This window comes from Mustela nivalis (genome assembly GCF_964662115.1).
Source record: "Mustela nivalis genome assembly, chromosome: 1".
Classification (NCBI taxonomy): Eukaryota; Metazoa; Chordata; class Mammalia; order Carnivora; family Mustelidae; genus Mustela; species Mustela nivalis.
This window is the reverse complement of record NC_139020.1, coordinates 59750602-59760002: the sequence shown is the minus strand read 5'-3', so window position 1 is coordinate 59760002 and position 9401 is coordinate 59750602.

Below are 9401 nucleotides of genomic sequence, written 5' to 3'. Positions count from 1 at the left end.
ATGGGTAAGGAAGATGTGGTCCATATACACTATGGAGTATTATGCCTCCATCAGAAAGGATGAATACCCAACTTTTGTAGCAACATGGATGGGACTGGAAGAGATGATGCTGAGTGAAATAAGTCAAGCAGAGAGAGTCAATAATCATATGGTTTCACTTATTTGTGGAGCATAACAAATAGCATGGAGGACAAGGGGAGTTAGAGAGGAGAAAGGAGTTGGGGGAAATTGGAAGGGGAAGTGAACCATGAGAGACTATGGGCTCTGAAAAACAATCTGAGGGGTTTGAAGCAGCAGGGGGTGGGAGGTTGGGGGAACCAGGTGGTGGGTATTATAGAGTTATAGAGGGCACGGATTGCATGGAGCACTTGGTGTGGTGCAAAAACAATGAATACTGTTATGCTGAAAATAAATAAATAAATAAAATTATGAGGTGATGGAGGAAATTTTAATATTGTGTGGGTATTTGGTTGTAGTAAGGTATTATGAATTTTTAAATGAAATAATAGTACCGTGTTTACATTTTTTAAAAAGAGTCCTTATCTTTTAAAGATACATATTGAAATATTTACAACTGAATTTATAAAATGTCTGAAATTTGTTTCAAAATAATCCAGGTGAGAGTAAGAGGAAGGGATGAGAGTGGACACGAGCTGATTGACCACTATTAAGAAAATGGCACCCGTTCGCTGTTTAATGTTACCGTCAAAGAACGGAGAAGGTTTTGTTTACGGAACCCACTGCAAAGGAGATAATGAAGGTAGATTCACCTGTTGATACATTAATCACTTCTGACTCCAAGAGTGGCATGACAATGGCTGGAAAGCCTCCCCTGGCTTGGAAGGAGACACCCAGTTGTGGCACTATCTCCCCTGTGTTCCCTCTGCCACCAGTGCTGAAGTGGGGGAAAAAAAGACTGTGGGTCTAAATCTGCTCGATTATGTGAAGAAAATGGAATTTCACCTGCTTTCTGGGAAGGAAACAAATGTTTCAAATCCAGTGTGAAGCAGTGTTTCTTTGGGAGAAGCTCACAGGAGGGAGACAGTCCACGGCCGCCAGAGGAAGTTCAATCTCAGAGGGAGCCCACTGGAACTACTACCTAGCCATCCCCTCATGGAGCACCATCTTCCTCCAGGGCTTAACTCTGGAGGTTGTGGGTGGTTGGTTTTGCTGTTGTTGTTTTTGTTGTTGTTTTAATCAAAAAAAGGCAATGCTCCTTTCTTTTGTATCACTGACACTGCCTGCCTTGTCTGTCAGCTAATTTTGGTTGAATGGGTCTGTGATGAGTAACAGAATGATAATCAGAGGCGACGGCATTGTGGGGAGAACACAAGGCAGATCTGGGAGGAATTCTCAGACCACTTTATTAGTGGCCTGGAATCTTCTTCCCTTGGTAAAACCCTATACATCCTTTCCTGAGTTGCCAAGTCAACTATGCTCCCTATGACACCCGTAAGTAGATTCGGCAACTACACGTTCTTATTTTGGTTCAGGAACCATAGCAAAAGAAACCTGTCCACTTTCATACCATGGTGCTTTGTCTACTTCACCAGCAATGTGGGTACTGTGCCGTTCTGCAACGAAGCGTTTATTTTCTCTAGTAAGCTGTGACTCCAAGTGCAAAAATCCCTGACGTTTTCGCCTTAGGATCTCCACCATCTAGCAAATGTGGGATTATAAGCAGGCAACACATGTTTGAGGAATGAACAGATCATTCATCAATGGGTATCACCGAGCACCTAACAGGTTAATACCATGAAATGGCAGCTTTTTTGCTTTCTGAATTTCCAAAAGAACACTCCAAAGGTGGCTACGTGGCTAGGATCTCATTAGGGACTCCAAAATCACACAAGAAAAGCAGCGATACGGTACTTCGCAGTCACTTCAACCCATAAGCCCATGCCCTTTAAAAACTCATAACCAGGGGCGCCTGGGTGGCAGTTGGTTAAGCATCTGATTTCGGCTCGGATCATGATCCCAGAGTCCTGAAATGGAGCCTACGTCGGGCTCCCTGCTCATCGGAAAGTCTGCTTTCTCCGTCTCCCTCTGCTGTGCGCACGCTCTCTCTCTCTCTCTCTCTTTCTCTGTCAAGTAAATAAATAAAACTAATAACCAGAATTACTTAGCTTGACCATCTCATGGAATAAAGATTGAAATGGCTCTCTGTTAGTTTCTATGGAACAAGGATTGACATGGTCCTCTGTTAGTTTCTAAAATTTAAAGCACATACACAGTGTTATCATCGTAAGTACTCACTGATACGCTTTCTGGTCTGAACTCCTTTCCTAAACTTGATTTCCAGATGTTGCTCCAAAAAGGTTTTGACAAGTTGCAGGGTCATTAGAAAAGGTCTCTACTCCCATGATGATCTTCTCAGACATCAAGGTTAAATGACGTTTTTCAAAATTTGGTTTAAAAAAAAAAATCAGTGGCGTGGCTACATAGGAACAACACTTATTTATTTTTTTTTAAAGATTTTATTTTATTTTCAAGTAATCTCTACATCCAACATGGGGCTCGAATTCACAACCCCAAGATCAAGAGTCACACGTTCCCCCTGACTGAGCCAGTTAAATGCCCTGAAACATGTTTATTAAGAGTAGGCAGGTTATATTATCTTGCCGCCCTTTGCAGAGACTTACCCTGGGCCCAAGGACCAGTAAGCAAGGAGGGGGTGAGGGTAGAAATAATAGCGCAGGCTTCAGAACCAGATATTCCCCAAATCAAAGTAATTTTAAGCAGCCATTTCACTGTTTCCACCTGTTTCCTCAAATATAAAATGGGAATGATTGTACCTTTTGGAGGGATTCTGGATTTTCTGGGAGCCTTACCATGAGCTCTGTGCAGGCTGAATTAGCATGAGTGTCCCAACCACCAGCTTGGAGGTGAACTCAGCTCACTGACTTGGCCCCTAGTTCTGTTCCTTTGATGATGAATAGTAAATATCTAACATTTTGTTTTTCTTTATCGACACACATTGTCATCTAGTGGTTCTCCACATTTTCTTGTCTCTTAGGAAAGTTTTATAATCTTCTGTAGTTGGGATATGATTTAGTAGACTATACGAGTGAAGTAAACTTTCTGATTCTCTAGAACCCATGAAATTTGGGAGTTTGCTCATGGTCTGAAAGTTCCAAGAAGGCAAGTGCTCTCTGTGAGCTGTTTGGCATGGAATCCCAAGTATCAAGAGTGCCTGACACATATTTGGAAGTGGATAGCTTTTTCTTGACTGGATGCAAGAATGAATACGGGGATTAAAGAGAATTGGAGCGAGGAAGATGTATGTGACGAAGCAATATCCCTGGTGACAAAATACGGGAAGTCCCAGATCAAGATGTAAATTTTTATGTACTGAATGGCTGGACTAAATTCCATAGGCCATTAGGGGCCCATGAGAAAGAGATAGGATCATCTATTGGGGCCCTAGAAGAGAAGCGCCACTGCTCCATTCTTCCTCTCTCCTGAGACAAACCAGCATTCCACAAAAATCGGTGGGCCCTTTATTACTATGGGAGGGGGCATAGGAGATTATAAATGGCATCCTACATTGGAAAGGGCTTGAGACGTCTTTGCTAACTTCCATGATGCCCACAATCATAACGAGGTCAATGAAGTCTTTTAAGAATGTATCTACAAACAGAATAATCCCTGAAAGGTATCCATTCAGAAGCACACCCCACCCCACAGCCAAGCTGACAGACAAAACTCACAGGTGTCTGCCTGGGTCCTAATTCTTTGTTTTATCTAGGTCACGGGGCCCCACATTCTCAGAGAATAGATCACAACTACAAAACATATTCTTCTCGAGCCTGACCACACCCCTCATCCTGGAAGAGTGCCAGACAGAGCCCCCTTGAAAAACCTGCCACCTCCTGCTCTACCTGGCCAAGAGTTGACCCCCTCCCCACAGCCCCCATGAACATAGCTACAACCCTCTCACATTCTTCCAAACTCCTTAAAAGGATCAACTGGACAAAACTCACTGGTGTTTCTCTAGATGTCTGGCCCCTCTCCTCCCTTGGAGAGAGAATGAACTGTGTCCTGCTTGCGGCTCCCCTCTTCGTGCGATTCTGTGCCCGCCGCATCACTGGCCACACTAACAACCTCTGTGTTGAAGAATCGCCATTATCCCAGCTGCTGGGAAGGCCAGAGCCACTGCCTGAGTGTCGAAATAATATCACTCAGGATTCTTCTCCCCAGGTGCAGAGTCCATAGGAGACAGAGAGATGAGAGAGAGGAGGGGGAGATTTAGTATAGGGATTGCCTCACACAACTACAGAGACCGAGAAGTCCCAAGATCTTATCTGTCATCTGCAAGCTGGAGGCCTGGAGAAGCTGAGGACCAGGGGAGTCAATGGTATAAGTCCTAATCCACATCTGAAGGCTCAAGAACTAGGAGCACTGATCCATCAAAGATAGACGTCCCAGCTCTGGCAAAAAAAAGCCAATTTACCCTTCTTCCACCTTTTACTTTTATTCAGGCCCTCGTCAGATTGGACGAAGCCCACTGAACTGGTGATAGCCTCTTCTTTATTCAGTCGACTGACTCAAATGCTAATTTTTTCCCGGAACACCCTGACGGACATGGCCGTGTTACCATGAAAGTGTTACCAACTTTCTGGGCATCCCTTAGCCCAGTCCAGTTAACATATAAAATTAAGCACCATAAGCACGCTGTCTATGATGGAGGAGCTATTGAATACTGAGGCCGCATCAAAGCAGAACAAGAGAGAGGGATGGGGAGAAGGGCTGGGCTGAGAAAGGAAGCCTTGCCTCTCCTTTCCTGTTGGACCTCGGGTCAGGCACACCATCTCTCTGGGCCCCCCATCCCACCTCTGTAAACTGAGTTGAATAAATGATCTGTAACATTCCTTCCAGCCCTAAAATGTTATTCTCTGTGTCACCAAAGAATTCTCTTTCTGAAACGGAGAAAGGCTAAGCTAATTTCCACCTCCGCCTTCTACAATGTACATGTCCTTTTGCTTTTCATTTAAATGTAAATGTATGAGCCTTTGACCAAAATAAAATTATGATCTCTGGGTCACTCCTCAGCCCCTCTCATTATTAAAATGCTGCCGCAGATTTCTGGGAACAAAAAAGGTTCAAGAAAAACAGGTACTAAGTCATCCTGACTTACCTCTCCTGGAGGCCCAGGGGACAACTAGGAGAGGTGATGGATCACAGGAGAAAGTTTTGTTTGGCACAGGCCTGCACCTGCCTCTGGCCTTTGTTCCCGAAGGAGAGCAGATGCTCTGTATAAGAGAAACACGATTTGGGGAGGTCAGGGAGTGAAATGGAAAAATGCTGGGCGTCAGAGTCATTGTAGCCAGTTCAAATCATGGGTCTCTTGCTTTGTATGCTCGAGCAAGTCACTTCTCCTCTCTGAGTCAGTTTCTTCTCTGTAAATCGGAGAATATTAACTTCGCAGGACCTCCATGAACAGTAAAGAAGGTAATAGGCTAAAACACAGGAATTATTGAACAAACTGTAATGCAAAGCAGAATGGGACAAGCAATTTGTTAAGGCAGAGGAGCAGAGGCCACACCACAGACATGTGCTGGGAAGGAAACTAGTTACATGTTCCCCCTTTCATTATGTCAGCGGTCCCAGCTGTTGCAAGCTAGGGCAGCGGGGAGGATGCACAGAGGGAAAACATTCCTCCATGAGGAATTATCTTTTCCTCACAGAGCTGGTAGCCTGGGTGGGAGATGAGGCTCACAGAACTGAAGACCTGAGCAAACCAAATGCCTAGAGCACTGGTTGTTGGTGCCTTGATGAACCGAGAAAACCAGAATAGAAGCCTTTCCTCTTTCAATCCTGAGAGTCTAGGATTCTAGAAAAACAAGTTTTTATGGGCAATTTGGCTCTCAGATCATAACAAGCCTAGGAATTCATCAGCCAGCCCACCCTTGCCCTGGATGGCACTTGGGAGCCATTGAAGGTTTTGAGTCAAGGAGTATCCTGTAGAAGATAATATTTATGACAGCTTAGCCTAGTAACAGTGAATACTAAAGGTAAATCAGGAAGGGAGGGTGGGGGAGGTCGGAAAGGGGACGAGGAGGGCAGAACAGGTGGAAATCCACGTTGAATCATGCCTTTGAGTCAGTCATCAAGTCTTGTTGATCTCTCTCTCTCTCTTGAGATCCCTTCTCTGTATCCAAGAAGTAAGTTTTCCAGCTGGACTGACTGGAAGACAGATGCCACTGACAGAGGTAAGGAAGTTGAAGTTGAAAACCAGTGTGATTGACGAAGGAGAATAAATCCGGCTTTTGACACTTGGGATTTGGGGTAATAGCGAACGTTCTAGTGAAAAAGTGAAGTTGAACTGACTTTTTCAACATGACTAGAAGCAACTTTTCTATTCAAACAACATGAAATTGGAGAGTCAAACCAAAATCAGATATAGGGTAAAAAAAGAAAAAACTGAACATACTCTGTCACTATCTTTTTTTTCTCTTTTGATGTGTAAATTACCATGTGGGGGAACTGAGTATATTTGCATAGCTTGTATTTTCTTCAGCATGGGGAATGATAAACGGAATTATGATGGAAATGTTATATAAGCCTGTTAAACCAAAATAAAAATAAGTAAGTAGGGAATGCAAAATGCTGGATGATGGGGGTAAATATTTTAACTTTTGGGGGGCATGATTTGAAAAATTCTTACATCTGTCACTAGATCCTATAAATGGATTTATGACAAATATAAGTGATACCAAGATGGGGATAAGCATTATTTCAACTTTTAGAAAAGAAGAAAATTTTTTAGAGGGGAAATGATCTTCCCATTCCATCCATAAGAACTAGAGGAAAACTTCACCAGACCGCGGGGCTTATGATGTTCAGTCTGGGGGGCTAATGTCGCCTAATTTCTTCACTCAAAAGGACTCCTGAAGATGCTAGCCCTGTTCTCAATTATTGGAGGATCCCTTCCACACCACCCCCCTCACCTTTTGGGTTCTGTCCCCTTTTATCTCCTCCCTGTCACGACTTATTGGTAGCAGCTCTAAAGCAGTAGTTATGAAAGGGTTAGGAAATTTTTATTTGAAGCAGAGATGAGTATGTGGCTTGGGAGGGAAGGGAAAAGGACTAAATAAAAGGAAGTGAGTCTAAGCTGTTAGCAAAGAGAAGACCATTAATAGCAACATCTTGATTTCATTAGGAGGCGAGCTGAAGCCATCTGAAACAGGCAGGGAACTAGGTGATAATAAGAGAAAATGTGTTTCTCAGACAAAGGAGCAGACCGCAGGGGACAGCGGCTCAGGGAAGGAGGCGACCATTAGGGAGAGTGTGCAGAGAGGACGTGCTAATCCCTCTGAATTGTACCAGCGGAAGCTCGGGCCGTTTGAACTTCTTGGCAGCTTCAGCCTGGTCTCAAAGTGCATCGTGAGGAATGAGAACAAAAGAAAAGTTCACTCCGAGTTCCTCTTGTCAAAGCAGGGGAAATTGCTTTGAGGCCAGCCCTAGGAGATGCTAATGGGTAGAAAGCGAACCAAGTAAAAGAAGAAAAAAGAAATGTGCCAGGTCACTGGGAGCCTGCAAAGCATCGAGCGCGAGATAAAGCCACTACTGACAAGACATTCAGCCCAGGTCCCACCATGCACTGCTGTGCGAGTCACTTCTAACCAGCGCTCAGCTGGCTACAATCCGCAGAGAAGGCCTCAGCTGCTCCGAGAATATCTGTTCACTTGACGCACCGTAATTGAGCTCTCACTGTGTCAGCCAGGCCGATTGCTGTTAATGCTGGAAGGTGCGATGGGAGCCCTTATGTCCTGGTACAAACCGGTTTTGTGAGTCAGAAAGGCTCACTGGAAAGTGAGTACTGGAAGGGCACAGCTCAGCAGAAGACGGGGGAAGCGTAGGAGAGCCAGAGTGGTAACTGGGAAGAAACATGCATCTGTTTCAAGTCCTGGAGAGCAAAGACCTACTGACTGCTGGTCGTCCTTCTCCAGGCCTAGCGCTCTCATCCATAAAATTGGCTGAACAGGAGGATGCATTCCTTCCCTTTGAGCAGATTTAAAATGGAGCTAGGAGTTCTCTGGGGATCCGTGCCATGGGGTTGGGACAACGTGGGGATCTCTTAATGTGGGAATCTAATCAGCGCAGGAGCTAGAAACCAGAGGTGCTTTTTCTGTATGTTTTGATGAGTCACTGAGAAAATTTAAAATGCTAAAGATGTCACAAAGCTTTCCCTCCAAATTCTAAACCTGAGGCTGCCAGCTCGGAGCACCTAGGTTTTATTTGGCTAGCAGAGGTTTTTTTTTTCTTTTTAATGGAACCAGCGTTTACAAATTGTGAGATTTCTGAAAATCCAGATTTGGGGCTTTGCCGAAAGACCAGAAGCTCTGACAGCTCTGGCCCCACAGCGGCGAGTGGCGAGAGGTGGGGAGCAGCTGTCCCATTTAGATGAGGCACTTGCTCTCCAATTGGAGCATCTCTAGCACTCATCATGGTGACCATATAATTTGTCATCCAAACTATGGCACTTTTGAAAGTGCTCTTTTTAATTATGCCTGGATGCACAGACACAAACCAGGGCCGTTATGGGCAAGGAGGATGTATGGTTACCCTAATTCACATTGCTTGCCCTGGGCTTTTTTTTTTTTTTTTTTTTGCATACTGTTCTTTGGGTTGTGTTGGTCATAAGTCAGGGACTCCCCTGAGAAGGATGGGAGAGAAAAGGTGTAAAGTGAGGCTGAGACCTGAACGTTGAAGAACAGGGAAAGAAACAAAAAGGAATATTAAAATGAATGCCAATTACACAAAACCTTCAGGTAAAGGCAGAGCCTTGCTAGTGGCTGGCTCAGCGTGTAAGTTTGACCTTCCCGGCTCCCTGCCCTCCACAGCACTGTCAGTTTTAATAAGCTGTAATCCCACAGCTCCGAGCGAGACTAATCAAACTGCAGAGAGCAGCCTGTTCCTAATCAGGAAGGCACAGGATCATCATTTAACTCTGTGGTTCCTCAGTGAGCTCCAAGCTGCCTCGACAGGGAAAAAAAAAAAAAAAAAAAAAAAAAATCCTGGATCAGATAGCTGCTTACACACTCGATTCTTGACCTTTTGATGGTCTTTGTTTGAAATTTTTATTAAAATGCTTTAATTACCCAAGTATTTGGCTAAAAAAAAATTTTGGAAGATTCTTTTCACTTTGTTCCCAGAGAAGACTAGAGTGGTGCTCCCCTAAGGCATTTAGGACATCTCAGACTCCCAGATTCCGAGTCCGCTTGAACTAACTACAGACCCCAGCCCTTTGGACACCATTCAGGGTGTGGCTGTAGTTCCAAGACTGGGGGCGAGAGGAAGTGGGGGATGTGGAATAGCACCTGCGGGGGCCAGCATGGGACCGTGGGTGACACATACTTCCCCATGGCGGGAGTAGGAGCCAGGCCATGCTGCACTGA